Here is a 25,917-nt window from a genome sequence, read left to right as displayed (position 1 = left end):
TGTGGGATGATCAACTGTGATAGACTTGGCTCTTCTCAGCAGCGCAATGATCCAAGACAGTTCCAAAGAACTCATGATGGAAAATGTTCTTTTGTTTTTTGTTTTTTTGAGGTTTTCCCCTTTTGTTCTGATTCTTCTTTCACAACATGACTAATACAGAAGTACATTTAATGTGATTGTACATATATAACCTATATTGGATTGCTTTCTGTCTTGAGGAGGGAGGAGGGAAGGGAGGAAGGGAGAAAAATCTGGAACAAAAAATCTTATGAAAACAAATATTGAAAACTATCTTTACATGTAACTGGAAAATAATAAAATACTTTTATAATTAAAAAAGATTAAAAATCTACAATTAGCTGGTTGTATAATTTAATGCAAGTTGTCTTACTTCTCAGGGACTCATTTTCTTTATCTAGGAAGTATAGGTGGTAGATCATCTCCCAGATTTCTTTTAGCTTTCATGCCCAATGGCTCTATGACTCTAAGATGGATTTCAATGAAATTTTATTTGTAGCTAGAAATTAGAGATGGAAAATTGCCCTAAGTGAGGTTTACAATGAATAGAACTATGGATTTTGAGAGCATTGTGGTGTCTGGCCAGAGTTGGTCAAATGAGATTAAAAAAAAAATTAAACACTGAATGTAAAGAAAAGACAAAACCATGGAAAGAGAATGCTTCTCTCCGCCCCCCCCCCCATTAGATTCTTGGAAATTACTATCTCACACATGCCCCAAAAGGATGTTCATTAGACTTTTTTTTCCCCTCCAAACTGAATATGTATATGCTTTAGAACATTGCTGTATGTAGTTCATGAACTATGGGTATTAGTCAGTCTTCATTATATGGGTGGTACAGATGATACAAAAACATAATTTTTGTGTCATTGCTTCATTCTTTTCTTGCCCATTGTACTACAATGTACAGTTTTAATAAAGCCTTTTGGTTGCAGAGATGGGTGAACTGGTTAAACTGGAAATACACATTCCACCCCTACCCACTTATTTCCATTTTAAAGAACAAAACTCAACAGAATAACATTTTGTGATTGTGGAAGAAATCCATTTCTGATTTGATTGTCTTGTTTGCCATCATTAGCTAACTCCATTCAAGGAAATTGGCGGGAAGCTAGGTGGCGCAGTGGATGAAGCACCAGCCCTGGATTCAGGAGGACCTGAGTTCAAATCTGGCCTCAGACACTTGACATTTACTAGCTGTGTGACCCTGGGCAAATCACTTAACCCTCATTGCCCCACAAAAAAAAAAAAAAAGGAAATAGGCACGACCAGGTAGCTACCATAGCATCTTATATCTTGAGCTATAAGGGACTCTAACGACCATCTTGCAGCTAGGTGTTGAAGGGACTAGAGCCTGGAGTCAGACCTGAGTTTAAATCTAGCCTCCGACACTTTCAACCTGTGTGGCCTTGGTAAAGCCACTTAACTGCTCTTTGCCTCAGTTTATCCAACTGTAAAATAAGAGCACCTATCCTGCAGGATTGTTGTGAGGATCAAATGAGATAATATTTGTAAAGTGCTTTGCATAATGCCTGGTACATAATAGGTACTATATAAATGATTATTCTCTTCCCTTCCCCCTATCTAATTAGATCCTCTCATTTTACAGATAAAGAAACTGAGGCCCAGGAAACTAAGTGACTTACTTGAAGCTGAGGAAAGTTTGTAAAGATCTGAGGTGGAATTTGAACCTAGTTGCTCAGATTCCTGACACTGGCTCAAGTAGCTTTCCATTGTACCAATGAAGCAAAGATACTAGAAATAGGGAGGGACCAAGTATTTGCATAAAAAATAGTCACTTTGGGGGCAGCTAGGTGGCACAGTGGATAGAGCACTGGCCCTGGAGTCAGGAGGACCTGAGTTCAAATCCAGACTCAGATACTTGGCATGTACTAGCTGTGTGACCCTGGACAAGTTACTTAACCCCAATTGCCTCACCACCCCCCCCCCAAAAAAAAATCACTTTCTGGCAGGGCCCTTCCAAACCTGACTTTGGCCTGTCTTTCTAGGCTTTATACACCTTATATCTCACCATAACTGTCATCTAGTGACGTGGCCTCCTTGTTGTTTGCAATAACAAAATACTCTAGCTTCCAAATCTTCAGCATTTTTGCTGCTGTGGAATGCTCTTACTCTCCACCTCTGCCTCCTGGGTTCCTTTAAGTCCCAGCTAAAATCCCATCTTTTATAGAAAGCCTTTGCCAATCCTCCTTAATTATGCCTTCCCTATATTGATGAGTTGAAATGTTTCCTCCACAGAACTTAATGGCACACAGTTGTTTTCCACATTATCTCCTCCTTTGGGTTGTGAGTTCCTTGAGAACAGGGACTGTCTTTTTACCTTTCTTTATCTCCAGTGCCTGGCATAGAGTAGGCATCTAATAAATATTTACTGGTTGGCTGGATGGTACCTGAAACAATTTTGGATGACACTACCACTTTGAACCATCCACATCACCTCTTTTTTCACCTTCTCTCCCTTCCTTCCTTCTACCTTGTGCCTGTTAGGGTCTTCCCCTTTACGCCTTTCAATGCTACCCGATGGTATTGTTTAGCCACAGGACTGTCAACAGCAGAGCTATATTCTGTTGTCTAAATACTAACTAGTACAAGGAAGGCTCTAATTCAGTCGATCCAGTGTCCTATTGCAATTTGGGAGGAAATCTGAGAGGAATGTTGATTGGTGGAAATCATTTTGTCAATAATTTCAGGTATCAGAATTGTTATTGAACCTATTTCATCGTTTCACCACAGTCTGACATTTTAATATTAATTACTCTATTCTGAATTTATATAACCTACCCTCATCACTCTTCTAAGTGCTGAGGGCCTTCAAAAGAAAATGAAAACAGATCCCTCACTAAAAAAAAAGGCTTATAATTTAAATGAGGAGACAAAGTAGACTGTTCATAACAGGTGTCTTACAGTTGTTTATTCACTTAGACTGTTTATGAGCTATTACTCATAATTTCCTTATGAATCAACACCGCACATCTGGAAGAACAAAACCTCCCACTAACAAGTGAATTCCTAGAGTGTAGGTGCCACACAATACTGCAATTAATTTATGTCGGCATCCTATAGGGCATTACAAAAAACACCTCAGGCATCGAGAGGTGGTAACTTGGTAAGGTCAAAAGAGTCAGTGTTAGGGTAAAGACTAGAACTTTGGAATTTATGATGCCATTTTAATACTTTTCTACAGCTAGATCATGACACTTGCACAGATGACCCATTTGTTCATTAATCCTTCTGTTTGCCAATACATTGGCCAATTGTGACTTCAGAGGATTGGTGGTGAAACTCCCTTCCACCTCTCAGTGATGGACTATAAGGTCTGAGCAAGTCATAATTTGTCAGCCATGGTCAGTGTGTTGGTTTGTTTTGCTTAATTGTACATACTTCTCAGTTGTAGAGATACCTCTTTATGCTACTTACCTGAGGACTTGAATTTCCCCTGAAGGTTCTATTGGAGAGTATGGGGGATGGAGAAAGGGGAAGAGGCTGGTCATCAACAAACAATTACAAATCTCTGTCCCCAGTCATCTCTTCTAAGTTCTTTCTTGGTAGCATATCTATTCCCTTCTATTCAGACTTGGCTAAATCACATTTCCAGGTCTTGGTTCTCTTATCTGTAAGTTTCCTTATATCTCTGAATCTATGCTCCTTTGGTTTACTTTCTCAATTACAATGCCATTTCAATTTTTTGATGTTGAATGGATTACACTTTCGTTACCAAACATTTTATGCATAATAAAAAATATTTGCTATCCCAATTAATAGCCAATGGTTTTAAATCATGTTCACTTCAGAAAATTCTAATATCACAAAAAGATATGCTCAACCTCTACTAAATCATTGTATCATGTCATCTTCGATGCATGACACCTTTGCAAAGAAACTACAGTTATCCCTTCCATATCTTGGGAGTTAGGAGCATGGAGATCTGAGATCTGGAAAATCCATGTAAAAGTTTTTGGCCCTCCCTTTGTATCAGAGAAGGTCTGACTTTTTTTCTTTTTCTTTTATGGGGTGTTTACAGTACCTTATTGTAAAAATTTGGTTAAGTATTTGGTCATAATGCTCAATGGCCTCCGAGTTTTGTCTGTGGCTTATGCAAAACTCTCCCAAAATTCCCATTTAATTTTTTATACTGACCGGAGATATATTGAAACCTCAATGGGGAAAGTCTAGGTGTGGAAAGGATAACTGTTTTTCTATTTTCTATGCTTTATTTATTCTATTTCTCTATCTGGAGAGAATAATCAAGTAGTTTAATACAAAGAACTTTATAACATTCTTTTAATCCTTTTAATTGACTATTCTAATAAATAGATCTTCAATATTGAAATATCTAGAGGTTCAATGACTTGCCCTAAACCAGAGAGGGGGGTCAGTGTGTGAGAATTGGAATGACACCCCCCTGCTGGGAGAGATATTGCAGGGAAACTCCGCCATGAGGAGAAAGCATGTGATTTAGAAACCATGTGACTTTAGCATCTGGAAGTAACCTTTTCTTGGGTTTCGAAGGTTAGTCCAGTGTCAGGAAGTGATGTTTGCTCGTGGGTCCTGTCAATCAAAGTTACCAGCCAATTAGCTTGGAGTTGTGTGTGTGTGTGTGTGTGTGTGTGTGTGTGTGTGTATGGCCCTTTTTCCTGTTTCACAGGAGATTCTGGGAGTAGCCGCTAAAGCATTGGCCTCTTGGGTTCCTGACCTCAGTATGGTGGGTTGGAAGCTGGGGTCTCTTAGAGATAGTTAGATTTTTACCTCTCTCTCTCTCTCCTCACCATCTTCTGATTGAACTTTAATAAATACTTAAAAGTCTAAACTCTTGCTAAAGCTTCTATTTTAAGGCAACCACTCATTAGATTTTAGTAGATTTTAGACATCATAGCTAGGATTTTAGCCCCTTACAAGTGACAGAAAAGTGATTAGAATTCTGAGTCATTGACTATCATCAGGGTATGTTGCATCTGAACAAAGAATTTTTACCAGGTGTCTTAAATAACTCTTTGGGAAATTAAATCCTTATAAAGATGCTTTGTTTTCCCCCCTTTTAATTGGAATAATTACTAATGGCAATTTTACAATCTCAAATTAAACTTTGGTTTTGGACCCCTTGATAACCAGATCATTTTATTTAATTAATTAAACTTTAATTTATGGAATAAAACAAGCATTTCCATAATGTAATATAATAAAAAAGATGTTTGTACATGAAACTGAACATCTATTATATATAACTTATTATTCCTTTAAAATATATAATAAAGTTATCATGTAAATTCCTTTCTTCTTTTTTTTTCTTTTTGGTTTTCTTCCTTCTCCTCTTCCCTTTCCCCTCTTCCCTCTCCCCAGAAATGGCTACCATTAATCACCTTTTATTTTAAATGCCACTTGGCAATTAAAAAAATTATCCAATGATATCAGTAAGTAAACATAACTATCTCAGTTTCAGACTATCTTTCCATTGTTAATCACAGATATATAATGAGAACAAAAACTGTGCTAATATTTTGATAGGGGTAGGGATTGGACTTGTGATGTCATGACTAAAGGAAGATTCCTAGATGAGGACATTCTGGCTACCACTGTAATTTGATACCTTCTCTGTTACTTAAAATTTTAGCTCCAGCTAGGGCACTGGGGAGGATTAATGATTTGCCCAGGGTGACACAGCCAGTAGGTAATAGAGATGGGACTTGAATCAGAGCAGGTCTTCCTGATCCCCAAGGCCAACTTTCTTACTAATACATCATCTTGCTTCTTTCTGAGATGAAACCACAGTTTTGAAAAAAAAATGGAAATGAAGTTTTGAATTTATACACAATATCTATATCAACAAATTATCATACATAGTATTATAACATTTTGAGCCTGAAAGGACTTCTTGATAATTTCATCTAAAAAAATCCAGTTTTGAGCCATATTTGCCATATAGGTGCATTCTGGCACCTAAACATCCTTCCCCACCACCTACAATCCTCCACCCCTTGCACCTCATCCCTTAAGCATTTACTAACTGTAGGAAGATCATCCCAGCCAGATCTGCCAAGTTTTCTAAGAAGACTGGGACAGACACTGCATTAGCAGCTGCTTAAATAGCAGTCCCAAGAGGATTTCAGTTGCCAATATACAGGACTTATATTTTGAGTAAGACTTTTTTTAAAACCTTAAATCACCAACTTCTATATCATGATATATGATGATATTATATCACTATATCATGATATAAAGTAATGCCACAGTGAATCTTTGTGCCTGGATCTGTTCACTTTCATGGCTTCTACTTAGCTTGAAATTTCTCCTTTCTATATATATGCTGTGTGTTTTTTCCCAACATCTCTCTGCTGGAGCTTTGGGGTGATTTGGGCCTCTCTGTGTCTGTCTGTAAAATGAGTGGCAGATTGTCTTAGATGACATCTAACATTTGTTCCAGCTCTAAATCCATGATCTTATGATGGGGGGGTGGAGGATGGGGTGAGTCACTCAACTCCTACCCAGGGTAGCTTTACCCCTCCCCCCCAGTCATCCTCTGCTTCTGCAAATCAAGCAAAGGGGAAGCAGTGTTTACAGTAGTGATTCTCAATCATAGCTTTCTGGTGTCTCTCATTTTCTCAGGGGACTTTCTGAAATTACCCTTCATCACAAATGAAAAAAACCAACACCACCAAGTGTCTCAGTCTCAAAGTAAAATTAATTTACTTTAATCTTAATGAAAAATACACTTATATTTGGTGCTTTGGAGAATGGAAAGGAGTAAGGTTAGTTTATAGGTAGCAATAGTTTTCCTATACAATGTACTTCCTTAGCAATCTCTAATATGTTCAGATTCATTTTAATGAATATTTCCTAATTCCTCCCTCCTTCCTTCCTTCCTCTCCTCTTTCTAGCCTTCCTTCTCTCCCTTTCTCTCCTTCCTTCTTTCCTCCCTCCCTGCCTTTCTTTTCTTTTCTCTCTTCCTTCCTTCTTTCCTCCTTTCCTTGCTTTCTCTCTTCCTGCCTTCCTTTTTCTTCCTTTCTCTCCTTCCTTCCTTCCTTTTCCTAGTACCTAACACAATGCTCTGCACACAGTAGGTACTTAATATGTTTTTGGTTGTCCTTGAATCTTTTCGGGTCCAATTGCTAAAATGAACATTTATTATACCTAAAAGGTACTCACCACATATTTTCAATTTTTGATGTGTTTATCAAGATACTGCTCATTGTTTCAAACTTAAGGTCAGCAGAAAAAATACAAGTCCAACTCATATTTTTCACTCAGTGTAAAAAAACCCTCGAGATGCCATTTCCCCTGTATTTTTGGTGAAAGCAAGCAAAGCAAAAACTCTTTACTATTTTTCTTTGCTCATTTTTTCCCCCTCCCAGCTTTACTAAAATCCCTAACATGCTTCTATTCTGAAATACTCCAGCACTGACTTCCTTATTTGGTTGTTGGAACTGTTCTTTGTCTTGTTCAAACATTCTGCTAAAGTTGCAGGCTCTCCCTCTGCCCTCCTCCCCCTCTTTCTTCCTACATTCCCTCTTCTTCTCTCTCTCTCCCCCCCCCCCCATACACGAGCACTCACGCGCGCGCACGCACGCGCGCACACACACACACACACACACACACACACACACACACACACACACATCTGGCTTCAACAGGTCACCGTGACTCAGCCGCCTTTGTACTTCTCTTACCAATCACACATCAGTTATGCCCATTTAAGGAGTATCTTTCCTTCTGGAAATCACAAGGGTGCCAGGGAGTTTTCAGCTGTTTGAAAAGATTGCTATGTTGCATATGCTGTAAGGTCACTACAAAACATGTATTTCATGCAATTACACTTTTCATTTTGCAAAGTATGTATTGTTATTATTTTAAATCAAGGAAAAAAACCCCAATACACAGCTGCCTCATTACTGATTACTTGAATCCTCAGTGATGGGGAACTCAAATTTGGCTGAGATAGATGCAGTTTTTAACTGGCCAAAAATGACAGTACATATTGATTAGTTTAATCTAGAGGCTTTTTATTTTATCTAAATGTTTTTTTTTTAAAAAAACCCATAACAGTTCTAGAAAGAAATGCCAAGAAAGTAAACCAGAACTCTGGGGCCTTAATGAGAAGATGAGCACCTTTTAGTAAATGACTTCTTCTCTGGAGTTGAAACCAGCTAGGCATGCAGAAGTGCTAAGAGTTATATTCATATTTTCTTGCTCAGCTGACCCAAATGTTCTGCTCTCTGCTTTCCCTATTTAAGCAAGGAGCTGTGATGGTTGTATCCAATAAAAGAGACCAATGTTTCATTCCATCTAAACAAATGGAACTTTACCCTGTAGCTAGCACATAGCATCTTGCTGCCTGGGATAAAGGAGACCATGATTTTATTTCAAACAAACACATCATCAACACTCTAGTGTGAAACCTAAAACAACAGGAAGATGAACAGAAGTATTTTTCAAGGTTGCAGGCATTCTGTAGTTGGCTCCAGTCTAGTTTAACCAAGAAATTAAGAATGGGCAGTTTCCCCAGACTTCGTTTAAATCAGCAAATCCCCAAATTACTTTCTTTAAAATAGTGCTTTGTATATGGGAATTAGACCTATCTTTTTTTTTTTTTTTGGTGGGGCAATTGGGCTGAAGTGACTTTCCCCGGGTCACACAGCTAGTGTCAAGAGTCTGTCTGAGGCTGGATTTGAATTCAGGTCCTCCTGACTCCAGGACTGGTGTTCTATCCACTGCCCCACCTAGCTGCCCTTAGACCTATCATTTAAAACTGGACCACTCAATGAAAAAACTTTTTTTTCCTCTATGAAGACTCCCCCAATTCTCTACCAGTAATGATCTTTTACTACATACTTCAAATAACACTTGGTTTTTTACTTCCTAATTAAACTTATCATGTAATGTTACATAGCACAGTTATTTGTATATATGTCTCAATTCCCTCTCCCCACTTTCTGCGCCGGCCCCCCCCCCCCACTTTAGGGTTGATGAACCATAGCTAAATCTTTTACTTTCTGTAGAGGATAAGAAAGATCATTACCCACTACCTACTTAAATCCTTGTTGAATTGGAGAACGAATGAATGATTGTGACTGAATGGATCTCCCTCTACAACTGCAGGTCAGCACCTTCATTGTAACTTGCAGTCTTAGAGAACAGCCAGTAAAGTGTTAGAGATAAGACCTGAACCCAAATCCTCCTGGCTTTGAGGATGGCTTTCTACTTACTACTCCAGATAGAAATTGACTAGAAAGGGCAATCTACTCTGACCTCATTTGTCATAAACTGTCTTTGCCCTCCTTCACCTGTGGTTCTAGTGTATCTCCTTGGATCAAGAGCAAGAACCATTTAATGAGAACTTACCATGTTCAAGAAAAGTTCCATGCAAGGTTCATTAACTAGCATTTATAGCCATCAGATGACATATTTAGAGGTGGAAGGGATCTTTTCAGTAATCAAGTCTTATTTTCTTATTTTACAGATGAGAAAATTGAATCCTAGAGACCCTCCTTTTCTTTAGTTGCCTTTATATTACTGTGACCATCCTAATATCCTTTATCTCTGATTCTAGGAACTCACTCTCCTTTCCCTGTTCTCATGAAGAGACTATTTATTCAAATTCACCATAGTGACTGTGGTGGAAATAACATTTGGCTCACTTAATTTCCAGAGTGCTTGACTTTTTGCATTTGGGTCAATCTGGGCCAGCTCAGTCCCAGTCATAGACTTAGAATGTTAGAGCTGGAAGAACACCATTTTGCTTTTCTAATTCAATGTATTGGTTCATTAGGGTTAGAGCTGGAAATGATCTAGAGGTCATCTATAATGAACCCCCTCACATTAAAGAGTAGAATCTAAGCCTCAGACAAGGAAAATGACTCAATTCTCCTTCATATTAATATCTCCCAACCAATTTCACTATAGGTTTCTTTTGGTCAATCCTAATAATGTCTCTGGTTTCCCTTCCTATTTTAAGTCTTGCCACAGATCACCCATTCTGTTCACTTCCTCTTCTCTTGTAACTAAAGAACTTATTTAGAGAAAATCAGAAGACAACTAATTTCTGTTCACAATTTGGCATCTCCTCTGTCTCTATAGGTAATATAGATGTAAAATATAAATATAAATATAAATATATATATGTATATATATTATACACACACACACACACACACACACACACACATACATGGATGACTATTTAAAAGGGAGGGAAATGGGAAGACAGAATGGTGAGGATTTTAGGAGGAAATCCAATATGTATGTATTAGATTTCCTCCTAAAATTCCATATATAGTTTTCTCACAATCCATTACTGCACTTTGGTACATTCAACTTCCTCCTAAATTCCCCACAGCTCTTCTGCCTGTCTATAGTCCTCCTTCGATCTGGAGGGTTTAGAATGAGCCTGTGTATTCTTCTCTGCCTTTCCTTGACAAAGACTCATTCTTATACAAGCCATTCTTTGTTCTATCATAAATTTCTTCTCTTTTTTATTTCCTTTTTTTGAGACTTCCAAAGGTGTGTGTATATCTATATAACATGCATGTATATGTACATACATGCATGCACATATACATAGAAATGAAAGATAAAACCTATACCTGCCATTTCCTTTTCCAGCTCATTTTACAGATGAGAAAACTGAGGCCAACTGAATTAAGTGACTTTCCCAGGTTCACACAGCTAGGAAGTGTCTGAGGCTGGATTTGAACTCAGAAAGATGAGTCTTTCTGACTCCAGGCCAGACACTCTTTCCATTTTACAAATAAAGAAACAAAAGCTTAGTGAGATCATGTGACATTCTCATAAGTCATAAGTAGCAGAGCCAATATTTGAACTCAGATCCTCTGAATTTAAAATCCACTTCTTTCTCTTCATGAATTTGCCTGTCATCCTTGCACAGGGGCTATGCTAATCTTCTCTGTATCATTCCAATTTTAGTATATGTGCTGCCGAAGCCAGAACCACTTCTTTCTCTACTTATATGCTAACTCTGTGAACTCTTTCAAAATTGCTTCATTTCCCCCAATTTATCTTCTCCTGGCTAAATCAGTGAGTAAATAAAAGATAAAAGTCAAGTCTGCTAGATTTACTTTCCTTAAGCTTTCTTATTTCCATTATTTCTCCACTTAACACCTATACAGTGATGGTTAGTCAATAAATAAATGAGAACTTTGTTTATTGAGAATCTGAAGATCATGGAATGTTTGAGCTGATAGAGATCTTGAAAATTTTGTAGTCTAATGCCTTCATTTTATAGATAAGGAAACTGAGGTTCACGTTAAGTAATTTGTCTCATGTCTCAGGGCTGTTAGTGGAAGAGCTGAGATAAGACTCAAGGTCTACAGACCATATCAAGTGCTTTTTTCCACTGAGCTGCTTGAAGTATAAGATGTAGTCTGGCCTCTAACAGCTTATAATTTTTTCTCTCTAGTTGGGATAGAGTTAGGGATTAAAGTGTTGATTTTACTGGTGTAGAGAATTCCCAGTTGAGGACACTCCCTTTAACAACTTGGACTCTTAGAGTAGAAGAGCTTAATGAATAGTTGGGACTTGCCCAGGGTCATGTGACTAATATTTGCTAGAGGCAAGACTTGAACCCAGGTTTTCCTGGTTTCCAGATAGATTTCTACCTACTATACCACCCTGCCCTCCCTCATTATCTTATGAATGAATTATAGAGCAACTAAGTGTTAAGCTATGTGCTACTAACCACAAATGAAATAGGATTTAAGAAAAGGAAAAGACAGGAGGGGTTGGAGTAGTTAGAAGAAGCTTCACAGAGAAAGTAAAAATGGCCCCAGATATTAAAGGATGAATAATATTTAGATAACACGAGAAAAACAACAACAACGAAGAGATTAGTATGGGGTGTTGAGGGGATAGGGAGAAGCTCTGGTTAAAGAAGGGATTGCACATGGGAAAGTAGTAGCATTTCAGTTTTTATAGATTGTAAAGGGCATTCCAGGCAGAAGAATCTGGAGTCCACAGGCCTAAGAAAGCTACCTCTTGAACAGGCAAAAGTGATTTAAGGATGTGTTTTAGGAAGGTTAGTTTAGCAGCAATACCTGGGATATATTAGAAGAGAGGGAAAACTAGAAGCAAGGAGACTAGAAAGAAAACCTTTACAATAATCTATGCATGAGTTGATAAGGGTCTAGACTCTGGTGGTGTCAGGAGAAATAGTGAAGGGACAAAAATAAGACAAATCCAAAGGGAAGAATATATATTAGATATGGGAGAGGGAGAAGTCAAAGACAACCTTGTAGTTTTTAGCCTGGGGACTAGAAGAATGCTGATTCCTTAGAAAGAATGGGTTAGTTGGGAAGGAGAAAGAATTTAGTAGCTTGGGCAGAAGATTGAATGCAACAAGCATTTACTGAGTTTTAAACAAAATTAATTCGTGATATCAGGGATATCCAAGTGGAGATGTCCCATAGGCACTTAGAAATATTGTCTGGGGTACAAGTCAGGGAGGAGGTGTAGGTCTGAGAGGTATTGCATAGAGCTCATAGGTAAAGTCATGATGGTGAGGAAGATCATCAAATGAGTGAGTACAGATGGAAAAGAGGAGAGCACTAGTCAGAGTTTGGGGGAAAACATACTACAGATGGGTGAGACTAGGGGAACTCACCCTACTCATCATGTACTTTATACCTCTATTTTCCCTTTGTTTATACTGTACAGAGAAAAATAAATATTTAATGTGTAAGCATATAGAAAAATCTGGTATTTTATATTATGGTCCAGCCTGACTACAAAGCATTTATGATATATTGCATATAAATTAACATTTGCTAAATCCATGATTAAGAAATGAGAAATAGGGGCAGCTAGGTGGTACAGTGGATAGAGCACTGGCCCTGGAGTCAGGAGTACCTGAGTTCAAATCTGGCCTCAGACACTTAACACTTACTAGCTGTGTGACCCTGGTCAAATCACTTAACCCCAATTGCCTCACTAAAAAAAAAAAGAAAAGAAAAAGAAAAAAAAGAAATGAGAAATATATATGACCTAGGAAGCAATAAGGTAATTAAGATAGGTAAAATTTTAGTTCACATTTTTCTTGGTCTTCCTTTACAGCATAGTCACTCAAACAGAGTTAAGAATTATAAGTGACACAATAATAACAAACAATTATATATTGCTTAAGGTTTGCAAAGTCCTCTTAACATTTATAAGTGGAAGAAACTGTTGAGGTAATCTAGTCTAATTCCTTTAGTTTTAGTAAAAAAAAAATCCTTATGGATAGATTTTGATTTGATATCACCTACATTTCTCTCAACATACCCCATTGCCAAAGAGCCATCCTGCATGATAAAGAATTAAAACAAAGGGGAAAAACAATTCAGCAAAATTAACCAACATGGAGGTGATGCCAAGCTGGCAGATAAACAGGAAGAAGCATAGTGAGCATCCCTCCCCTGAGACTCCTCCAAACAGATCTAGAAAATCAATAGGACTGGATCCTGATGGGGCAATCCAAGAAAAAGTCAGAGTAAATCATTTGTCCAGCCAAGATTGGCATAGTGAGACAGAGAGGTTGGTGGGCGCTGGAAAAGGGGTTTGATCAGGAGCCACTATGGACATCGTTCAAGTAGCCTGGGAGAGACTGTGCACCAGGCTAAGAGGAGGTCCCATGACTAGGCCCCTTATGTAGAGTATAGTGACAGGTGCCGAGTCATAGCTTTGTTTGCTCACTTCCCAGTTCTGGGTCACAGATTCAGGGTGGATTGGGAAGAAATGCCCAGAAATGGGTAAATTGGGAACAAGGAGAAGCAGTATGGCTCAAATTCCAGGAATAGAGTAAGGCCTCGGTTCCAGCTTCTAGTCCAGTATGCATCCTGCAAACACTGAACTAGGGTAGGAATCCCAGACCATGCCTGAAGTGCTCCCCTTCCTCAGCTCTGCTGGTTTCCTTCAAGTCACAGCTAAAATCCCACTTTCTACAAGAAGTCTTTCCAGATTCTTCATAATTTGTTTTTCTCTCTGTTGATTATTACCTATTTATCCTGCATAATTCCACGTTGTCTTCTCCATTATTAGACTGTGAGCTTCTTGAGAATGCAGGCTGTCTTTTGTCTTTCTTTGCATCCCCAGTGCTTAGCACAATGCCTGGTGCACAGTGGGTGCTTAATAAATATTTATTGGGGGCAGCTAGGTGGCACACTGGATAAAACACTGGCCCTGGATTCAGGAAGACCTGAGTTCAAATCCAACCTCATATACCTGACACTTACTAGCTGTGTGACCCTGGGCAAGTCACTTAACCCTCATTGCCCCACAGGGAAAAAAAATTATTGGCTATCGATTAACTGCTTACAGGGCTCTGTCAATGTGTTTTTGTTATTGCTACTGGGCTACTAAGTCAATTAGTTCAGTTTCAAAGTGATAGGAGTCTAGAAAAAGTATGGCAAAATATAATCAGGAAGAATGGCTCAAACCCTGCCTTAGATACTTATTGGTGTATGACTCTTGGTCCATCATTTAATCTACCTTGGCCTCAGTTTTCCCATCTGTAGAGTGAAGAGGTTGTGCCCAATGGCTGCCGAGATGTCTATGATCCTATGATTCCTACCTCAGACCCTTACTAGATGCATGACCTTGGTCAGGTCGCCTTGTTTCTCAGGGCCTCAGTTTCCTCCTCTGTAAATGAGGGGTATTGGAGTCAATTGCCTCTAAAATCCTTTGCAGCTCTAAAACTATGATCAAATGCCCTTGGCTCTAATTGGTATGTCTACATCTGTGTGCCCAACTAGGGGGGAGAAAAGGAAACATCCATGTTGCCCTGTGCCTCTTCCCATTAGTGCCAAATACAAAGAAGCAAAAGCAAACAACAAAAACAAACCCCCAAACCCCACCTCCCCAGAATCCTCTGGAAAAATGGCACTTGCCCATGAAGCTTCAGGTGAAGTTAATTTGAAAGCAGATTTTTCAAATTTGTCTCTAAGCTCAACTGAATATCCGGGAGGTTTAATTGACAATAGAATATAACCTTTTCAAATTAAATTGCCATTAGCAGGGTCTGCAGCAGTCTCTCCCAAAGGAGCAAATCCTCACAAACCACTAGATTAGAGGGAGTCATGCAAATCCTCTCCAGCAATAACAGCCAGCCTCAGTGTGGGAGTTCTGCACACCAGGGATGCCTGGCCACTACTCAGGCAAGTCTCCTGGATTTCATAGGCACTGACATTTCTCTGTCAACTTGTAGACTCTTCTTTCTCAAGATTCTTCCCTCCTACTTTGAGCAGCCCAGTTTATTTTCTTAACTGACATGCTACGTGATTAAAGATGAGCTCCCTAAAGATGGTTTTATTCTGTTTATGAGATCATGATAAATTAGGAAAAATTAGAGATGTGGATCAGATTTCTTGAACCTGGATCACCTTTGCCAGTGGGTCTCCATTGGGCAGCTAGATAGCAGTGGATAGAACACTAGGCCTGGAGTCAGGAAAACCTGAGTTCAAATCCATCCTCTGATACTTACTAGTTATATGATCTGGGCAAGTCACTTAACTCTGTTTGCTTCAGTTTCTTCATCTGTAAAATGAACTGAAGAAGGAAATGGCCAAACACTCCAGTATTTTTGCCAGCAAAATCCAAATGGGGTTCAAGTACTGCTTCTAACACAAACTGACTTTGATCCCAACTGGGCAAGTCATTAAAAACACTTAGTAGGGGCGGCTAGGTGGCGCAGTGGATAGAGCACTGGCCCTGGAGTCAGGAGTACCTGAGTTCAAATCCGGCCTCAGACACTTAACACTTACTAGCTGTGTGACCCTGGGCAAGTCACTTAACCCCAATTGCCTCACTAAAAAAACCAAAAAACCAAAACACTTAGTGTCCTAAATCAACTCTGTAAGGTTGAAGAAAAGGTGCTAAGCTGCTTCAGTAGAGGAAGTTTCCTTAAGAGGAGGCATAGGGTGAATAAAGCACCTGAATTAAAATCCATCCTCAGACACTTGACACTTACTAGTTGTGGGCAAGTCACTTAACCCTCATTGCCTGCCCCCCCCAAAAGAGTATAAAGAGGTCTTGAGACCAAAAAGTTTGAATACCACTGTTCTATGCTATTGGTTTTGGTACATAATCCTATACTGCTTTTCATGGTAACTAGACAGTTTCATGTGTTTGCATCTTTTCTTTCTAGCTAAGTTGTAAACACCTGGACAAACTCTTATGTTTGTTTTGTATTCCCTTCAGACTTATCATGGTGTGTACCCACACTAGGCTTCTCAGTTACTACTTGATGAATGAATGGAATGTCTGTTGAGTAACCAATTTTTCATGTATGGATGGTGCTGCCTACATTAAGTCCTTACTCATCTAATATGGAATAATGACATACATGCCAGTGTCCCCTTCCATTAGAAAGTCAAATGAGAGGCCATGCATTTTACAGAAAAGAATATTGAACTTTAGAGTCAGGAGAATGGAGATCAAATCTTGGCAAGTACAAATATCTGAAAATATAGATTTTTTTTTAGGTAAAGTTGGAAATGAGGCCATTTTTAAAGAATCACTAAGTTAAGAAGACTGACCAGTATTTAAGTTGAAGATGGGAAAGTAAACTAAGCACGTTGCCTTTTCAGTGAGTTGGTTTTAAGTCAATCAGTCAACTGAAGGTTTATTGTACTATAGAAAGAGGGTCTAATAAAGCATATGGGGATCTCCCCTTTAAAGTATGTGGGATTTGAGGTAAATTTTGGATTAAGAGAAAGAGACTGGAAGTTATAAGATATGATGTTGCTACTGAAGAAGCAAAGAGATATAATTGGGAGAAAGAACAGCTTAGAAATGTATTTTATCCCACATTCAGTTTCAAGTCTTGAGAGATTCCCCCCCCCCCCCCAATACATGACAGGCTTGTCTAACTTTCTCTGGGAGTTAGAAGTTGGGTGATTAATCATTTATCTTAAACCACAGGCATGATGATTTCATCAATCACCCAATTCATTCCGGCATCATTTTAGTACTTTCCAGGAGACTGATTGATACCTCTGTGTTAGTGTGTATTAGTTTGAAGAGTATATTACTATCCTCATTAACATCAATAATAATAATAGCAATAATAATATGTAGCACTTTAGGACTTGTTGAGTGCTTTCCAAATATTATCTTCTTTTATCCTCATAAAAATCCTGGAAGTAGCTCCTGGTATTTTGGTGTAGTCATATGTGTGTGTGTGTGTGTGTGTGTGTGTGTGTGTGTGTGTGTGTGTGTGTGTGTAACTGACATGGGGCTTAGGATAAATAGGAAAAAGTTTCTCCTGTGAGAAGCAAAACCAAAGATGGATGACCAGATAACAGGACAGATATATTGAGGAATCAAGGGACTATTAAAGTTCAGATTGACCAACTAGATATCCAGACAGACATACCTAAGAAGTATGGGGGGATAAAATGATATAGCAGGAAAGTCAATGAGAGGCATGGCTACTACCTGACCAGAGCTAGGAGACAGAGATATCCCCAAAGGTCAGGACCATCATTTCAAAAAAATCCCCCAGACTCTCAGGAATATGACAAGCATCCATGCTTTCCCCACCCCACCCAAAAATAGAACTTTCCAGTTTTCAAATGGACACCCCATCTATCCTTTGTAAAAGCTTTTGCCTTCTCTCTGTTCTAGGAGGAGAATGTTTCTAAGTCCTCCTCCCCAAGGCGTGGTCTTTGACTTGCTACTTGGTCACTTCCCTTAGTGCCAAATAAAAGACCACTTTTATTTTAATTGTACTGTGTGTGATAGTGTAATTCTTTATTGAGGAATACTAAGGACCACCACCTCTCCCCCGTGACAGTATGAAAAAAAAATATATATACAAACACACACACACACATAAATATACATATATACACACATACATATACCTACAGAAACATACATATACACACTATATATCATAATAATCATATAGTATAGGATATATTATTATATTCTGTTGTTTCTTTTCATTCTTTTTCCTTCTGTCCCCAGCCTTAAGGTATTTGATCTTAGAAGTAGGAAAGACCTTCTTGACCATTCTCTCTGAACCCCCTCATTTTGCACATGGAGAAGCAGAGATGCAGAGAGACTAAGGTCACAGAAATTAGTAGCAGAGTTGGGAGTAGAACTCAGGTCTGGGTATTCCCAGTCCAGGACATCAATCCCACTACCTTGCAAAATTCCTCAGGGACAGTGACTTATTTTGTATTCCCCCACCGAGGAGGCATCAACAAATACTATCTATCTCTTCCAGCTGGAAGGCGTTTACACAAAGACAGAAGTCTTTGTTCAAGCATTCTTATCTTAATCAATGGCTTGTGTGAATCAACTTAACTCAGAAACCAGGTGGAGGATTGCTTATCAATGGAGATACCAAGCCTTTAGCAGAGCAGCTAAAATGGGAGGTTGGGATGTGCATAGATAACAATGACTTTCTCTCAGGGCTTATTTGTTTATGTAAAACTACCTGGAATGCTTTCGCTCCTCCGTTCTCACTTCTTCGTCTCAGAATCTTTCACTTCCTTCAAGATTACACTCAAAAGCCACCTTCTGCCAGAGACCTTTCCAGCTCCTCACCCAGATGTTAGGTACCTTCCTCTCTAGGGTTACCATATGTCTACATGTTGTTCTCCTCCTTTAGAAAGTAAGCTCCTTGAGGACAGGGACTATATTTGCTTTTTCTTTGTATGTTCAGTGGCTTAGTAGAATGCCTGACGTAGTAACTGTGTAATACGTGCTTGTTGATCAATTCTGACAATAATTGATCTCTCTGCCTAATTGTAAAACAACTCAATCTCCTATCCATATTTATACAATACATGTTTTGACACACACTCAGCTCACATTTATATAATTTGAGTTTTAAGATTTACAAAGCACTTTCCCTATATCAACACTGAGCACCAATAGAATTATTTTTGTTTCAGAGATAAGACAACTGAGGCTAAGAAAGAGTAAATTGACCTCAAGTGGAATAAAAGTCACAGTTATTAAATGCCTTTCAGGGTTTCATCTTAGATCCTTGTTATTGTCACTCTACCTTCTTTTTCTTATCATCAGCTCCCATTAGTTCAATGATCGTCTTTATATATCCAGCTCTAATCTCCCTCCAGAACTCAAGTTTATCACCTTCAATCCTATAAGCATTTATCATGCACGTGTTAAGGGCCAGGCAGAGATAGAAAGACAAAAACCAAACCGTGCATTTTTGGAGCTTACCTTCTCACTCAGTAAATCATTCCGAGGAGACAAACTTAGTTCAGAAGACACAGGGCCTCAACCTGTGACTGAATTGATCTAGAAAAAACTCTGGAATGTGGAAATTCCTTCCCCCAATGCAGTCTAGCATATTCTCTGCAATTTTTTATGCTTTTTTTTCAGCCATTCTGTATTTGTGACCCCCATGGACCACAGCATGCCAGACCCGTTTGTCCTCTACTATCTTCTGAAGCTTGTACAGGCTCATGTTCATTGATGCTGGACACCTTTTGACCTGAGGGGCTCATCAACAGAATTTTTATAGTCAGAGAATTTTGTAGGGCAAGTTTATTGTCTTTTAAAATAATGGTTCATGGCCCAAGTTACATTAACAGTATGAACTGAATGGTAGCAGGGGTTGTGAGTGTGCTAATATTCTTGAATTATGATTAAAGACTTAAGAAGTTTTATCATCTGTAAGTGAAAGTGTTCAAGTGGTCTACAGAGACTAAACAACTGAAAGGTTAAGCTCACTAGGCTATTTCCATTTATTAACCTATCAAGGCAAAAGATATAAAGATTCCAGTTTCTAAGTTTTCCCAGCATACTTAGTTTATCCATTATGATCGTCATTTAAAATGGGTAAGGATAGGGGCAGCTAGGTGGTGCAGTGGATAGAGCACCGGCCCTGGAGTCAGGAGGACCTGAATTCAAATCTGGCCTCAGACATTTAACACTTACTAGCTGTGTGACTCTGGGCAAGTCACTTAACCCCAACTGCCTCACCCCCCCCCCCCAAATGGGTAAGGATATTGTAGCTATAACTATAAAAATAAAGATAAAATATAAGGAAATGAATTTCTCTAGGGAGGCCACAGATCTAATAAGAACAATTTATCCATAATAGAACAGGGTTCAAGAAGGCACAATGGAAGGGCAGGGGAGGGAAGGAAGAGTGGGATGAGAACAGGGGAAGAATGAGGGTGAAAGGGACAAGTATGAAGGAGAGAATCATGGTGCATAGAGAAGAGAACTTTAGCCTAGACAGACTAAAATTCAGAATCACAAGGATTCTGATTGGAGCCATAAGACATATGTCAGAAGCCATACGACTTTTGTAAGAGCAATGATGGTGTTGATTTGTTTTTTAATCCTGAACCATGAAGTGGTAGGGGATGGTGGAGTGCTAGGGCATTGCTCTGATAGAAGTTATTTACACACCAATCCTCAGCCAGATCAACTGTGCCCCACCTACTTACTTGATAGCTTTACATGGTTGTCCCATAGGCACCTTCAATGTGTCCAAAACTCAATGAACCTTCCCCCGCTTTAAATACACCTTTCCTCTTAACTCCCCTATTTCTGTTGAGGGTACCAGCATTTGAGGGGGTGTCTCTGGGTATTATTTAAATTTCTTAAAAAATTCTTATTTTAATGAACACCAAAAAGGTAACAATTCCTTATGCAAAGTAGAACAAGAATAGGATTGTATGTGAAACCATTAGTTTGTATAACAAAGTATAATACATCCAGCATATTACTTTCAAAGCTGTCCTGCGCTTGCTTGCTCACTCTTCCCCCCCCCCCCCCATCTCTCTCTCAGCAAGAGCATCACCAGTTCTTTCTCCATCCCCCCCTTTGGAAAAGCAAGAAAAATGAAACACTCGTTACAAAAATATTGAAAAAAGCATAACAAATTCCTGTACTAGTCATGGTTTTTTGTTTGTTTTGTTTTGTTTTGTTTTCAAATCAACCTCAATCTGCACTCTGAACTTATCACTTCTTTATCAGGAGGTAGGAAACCTGTTTCATCATTAGTTCTCTGAAATCATGGCTGTTCAATGTGATGACAATCCATTAGGTTGTGAGCTTCTTGAAGGCAGAGATTGTCTTTTCCCCTCCTTTGTATTCCCAGTGCTTAGCAAATGTTTATTGATTAATTGATCAAAGTTCTTAAGTCTTTCAAAAGTTGTTTGTCTTTATGATATTGTTGTTATATAAATTGTTCTTCTGGGTCTGCTAATTTTACTCTATATCAGCTCATACAAACCTTCCTAGGTTTTTCTAAAACCATAGCACAATAGTAATACATCATATTTGCATAATCACATATTCACATATTCACATTATATTAACTTGTTCAGCTATTCCCCAATTGATGGACAACCTTGTTTCCAGTTCTTTGCCATTGAAAACAGGGCTGCTATAAATATTTTTTGTATAGATGGGTCTTTTTCCTCTTTCTTTGATCTTTCTGGCCTATATAGATCTAGTAGTGGCATTTCTGGGTCAAAGGCTATTCACACTATGAAACCCCACTTTAGGGGCATAGTTCCAAACTGTTTTCCAGAATGGCTGAACCAGTTTACATCTATACAGTAGGATTATCACTATTCCTCTAATCATCCAGGTTCACAACCTAGTAGTTGAATCCTGGATTTAATACTCTCATTCACTCCCATATCTATTCAGTAAACAAGTCTCATCCTTTCAACATCCATGACAGCCATGACCTTCTTTCTATACACACTACAATTACTTAGTCCTCTCTCTCCTCTCCTTTCATCTAGACTAATATAATAACTTTCAAATTGGTCTCCCTGTCTTGATCCTCTCCCTTTTCTAATGAATCTTCTCTGTATCTTTTTTTTTTTTTTAGTGAGGCAATTGGGGTTAAGTGACTTGCCCAGGGTCACACAGCTAGTAAGTGTTAAGTGTCTGAGGCCAGATTTGAACTCAGGTACTCCTGACTCCAGGGCCGGTGCTCTATCCACTGTGCCACCTAGCTGCCCCTCTAATGAATCTTCTACATAGCTTCCATATTGGTTATCTTAAAGTATAGGTCTGACCCTATCACCCATGCTCAAGAAACTTCAGTGACTTCTCATTTTCCTTAGAGGAAAATTCTAACTGCTCTATTTGGCATTACATTTTAGTCTGACTTCTTTAGGTTGATGACCCATTATTCTACCTCATGCAATGTTTCACCAAAGCCATGATTACTCTGACATATAACAAACTGACATTATACATATAAGAAGGATACACATCTCTCTCTCTTTCACACACACACACACACACACACACACACACACACACACACACACACTCTAGCTAAATCAATGATGTAGAATGAATTTTCTGATTAGTTAAAAACTTCTACAACTTTGTTGTTTTTCTGTCTTGAAAATTCTCTTTTGTTGAGTATGTGTGTGTGTGTGTGTGTGTGTGTTAAAGGCAAGGAACTTTTTAGAAGTCATGTGGATTTTTAATTACCCTTCAATGCATTATAATAACTCTGTAACTGTCACATGTTTCTCCTGCTTTAAGAGAACTCCAGAACTTACACTGTGGATAGCTTAGAAAGCAGATCCATTGGTTCCACTTTCAGAAGATTTCCTGTTGTCATTGCCATAATTTCCCTAAGTATTTTTCAAACTAACATAGCTAATTGACAGAGAGAGGAATTTTAATATTAGGTTAAGGCCAAAGTATTGACAGTAAGTGCTAACTAAAAAACAAACAAACAAACAAAAAACCCCAGAAACACTACTAGAAAGTAGAGGGACTACCAATTGGGGAATGGCAAAATTGTGGTATATGGATATAACGAAATGCTATTGCACTGTAAAAAGCAATAAATATGGGAAATTTAAAGAAACATGGGGAAACATATGAATTGATGTAGAGAGAAGTAAATAGAATCAGAAAAACAACATACCTAATGACTACAATAATACAAATGGGGGAAAAAACTAAAAAGAAGCTCAATGTTACATAATTATGATAACCATTCTTGACCCTAGAAAAGAGGTGAAGAAATGCACTTCCTTTTTTTTTTTTTTTTTTTTTTTTGCTGAAGAGGTGGGGAATAGGGGTATGAAATGCTGCTTTCAGAGATGGTAATTGGGCCTACTGGGTTAACTTAACTTTTTTTTGGTTGTTGTTACTATGGAAGGTTTGTTGGTATTAGGATGGAGAGTATATTTGAAAATGATTGTGATGTAGCAATAAAATACTAAAAATAATAGCTCCCTGAAATTATGAAAAATTATCCCTGAAGGTAATGTCAATATGAAAATGGGATTGACCAGAATGCATTTTGCATAACAACAAGGATACTAGCTAGTATTTATATACACTTTAAAGTTTGAAAAGCGTTTTATAAATATTATCTCCTTTTATCCTCACAACAATCCTGGGGTACTATAATTATCCCAATTGTTCATGTGGGAAAACTGAAGCAGACAGTGTTAAAGTGACTTGCCTATGGTCACACAACTTGAAATATCTGAGGTCCGAGGCAGAATTTGAACTTGGGTCTTCCTGGTCCCTAGTCTAGCACTTTATCTATTGTACCATGTAGCATTTCAAGAAGACAAATAGTATGTAAACTACAAGCATATTTTTTGGCATTTTAACTCCTATTACTTCCTTATGATTTCTCTTCCACCCCAACTTTTTTTTCCCCCTTTTAAAGGTGAATTAAAGGTGAATTTTACAGTCTAAAATGACAATGAATTAGCAAGCATTTCTCCAAACAGGACTAGAGGAATACATAGGTTAATACTATTGTTAGTTAATTTAATCTATAAGGCTCAAAATAGGCAGGGAAAACTTCATCTTAAAGATATGGACTGAAAGTTGCATTTATCAGAGTTTGAGTTAAAAAAACTTAGTATTTCTTGGTCAAACTGCCCAGGATGCAGCAAACAAAGAAACAAAAAAACAAGGCAACCAAAATTTTTCTCTTTCTTCCTCCCACATCCCTTGTTGTTGTTGCTACTTTCATTTATATTGCTATAGTCACTGTGGTAGCTAGATGTTGCAGTGGATAGAGTGTCAGGCCTGGAATTAAGAGGACTCCTCTTCCTGAGTTCAAATATGGCATCAGATACTTACTAGCTTTGTGACCCTGGGCTAACCCTAACAATAACCTTGTTTGTCTCAGTTTCCTCATCAGTAAAATGAGCTGGAGAAGGAAAAGGCAAACCGTGACAGTGTCTTTGACTAGAAAACCCCAAAAGGGGTCAAGAAGAGTTGGACATGACTGAAAACTGACTGAACAGTAGTCATTGTGTATATCATTTTCCTGGTTCTATTTATATCAAATCATGTGTCTTCCCATGCTTCTCTACATGCACCATACTCATTGTTTCTAGTAGCATAGTAACGTTCCATTAAATTCATGTACCATAATTTGTTTAGTCATTCCACAATGGATGGGCATTTATTTTACTTTCAGTTCTTTGCTACTGCAAAAAGTGTTGGTATACATATTTCTTTGAATATAACACTTTCTTTTTTTAATCATTGACTCCCCACTTGGGGAATATGCCTAACAGTGGAACTTCTACTTACTTTCTTAGCACAATTTTCAATTGTTTTCTAGGTTGGCAGCATTTTGAATAGATTTTTTGAGTGTTTAACCTTGATGTGAATGAGAAATACTGAATTATGGCAAGACACAAGAATATGCTCATAGCATTATGTAGTTTAAGTTAAACTATCTTCAATACAAAATTCATTTTTGATCTTCCATTTTCATATGTAATTGTAAATATTGATTTTCCAAATGGGCATATTTAGATAATTTTATAATAGTAAATTTTTTTTTCCTTTCTTCTTTTTTTCCCCCAGGGCAATGAGGGTTAAGTGACTTCCCCAGGGTCACACAGCTAGTAAGTGTCAAGTGTCTGAGGCCAGATTTGAACTCAGGTCCTCCTGAATCCAGGGCTGGTGCTTTATCCACTGTGCCACCTAGCAGCCCCTAATAGTAAAATATTATAATGTTATATTATAGTAGCCTCTTTTTTTTAATCAAGCAAACATATGCAAGGACAAGTCCTATGGTCATATGAGCTGTTAGACTTCCAGAAATACCAGCAACTGAAGACCCATTTGACATACATAATCTGGAATCTGTCCTGTTTTTCCTCATTTTGTGAATTCTTATTTATAGGCTCTAAAGAGGTGCTGACATCCACACAGCAGGCAACTGAGAAGATTCTGAGGGAGAGAATAGGGATATAGTTGTGGCCAACTCCAAATACCACAACCTTAACATGAAACATTTTGTCCATATTTGAGAACACTGAAGAGAGCAAAGGAAGCCATTTTGGGCTCAGAAAGAAAAAAAAAGTCCCCAGTATCTCCCAGATTCAAACCTACTTATACAAACTAACACCATGCTGATTTTCCTAGGACAGTTAGTCCATGTATCATTAAAAGGTGGGGAAGAGTAGACAGGAGTGTTAACTTTAAGTATAACCATCTGTAGATAAATTGGAGCTAGGTCTGGGATTTGCTTGTGTATACCATTGCTACATTTTTGCCTTTGTAAAAATTTTAGTAGGATGGTTTTGGAAATAGATTTATCCTTCTATAAAAGCAACAGATATATTTCTTCTTCTTCTTCTTCTTCTTCTTCTTCTTCTTCTTCTTCTACTACTACTACTACTACTACTACTACTACTACTACTACTACTACTACTACTACTACTACCACCACCACCACCATCACTACTTATATTTATATGGTACATTAAAATTTTCAAAGCATTTTACACATTATTTTATTTGATACTTTCAGAAACCCTAGAAGGCAAATGCTATTATTATCCTCTTTTTAAAGATAAAATTGAAGCTTAGAGAAATTAGAGACTGGTGCAAAATCATACAGCCAGTAATTGTCTGAGACAGGATTAAAATTTGTTTTTCCTG

General features: G+C 38.2%; 1 protein-coding gene and 1 non-coding gene across 4 annotated transcripts in view; both read right to left on the bottom strand.

Annotated features, from left to right (window-relative positions):
* The window catches only part of PALLD (palladin, cytoskeletal associated protein), a 536,515-nt gene that overhangs the window by 139,302 nt on the left and 371,296 nt on the right, over window positions 1-25,917 (bottom strand). The window lies entirely within an intron of this gene.
* LOC122733075 lies at window positions 10,871-10,977 on the bottom strand. The gene has a single exon (XR_006353682.1). It is a non-coding gene; the product is annotated as a U6 spliceosomal RNA (small nuclear RNA).

This window comes from Dromiciops gliroides, chromosome 6 (assembly GCF_019393635.1).
Source record: "Dromiciops gliroides isolate mDroGli1 chromosome 6, mDroGli1.pri, whole genome shotgun sequence".
NCBI classification, from domain to species: domain Eukaryota; kingdom Metazoa; phylum Chordata; class Mammalia; order Microbiotheria; family Microbiotheriidae; genus Dromiciops; species Dromiciops gliroides.
Note: the sequence above shows the minus strand (reverse complement) of the source record. Positions and strands in the feature narration are given on the sequence as shown.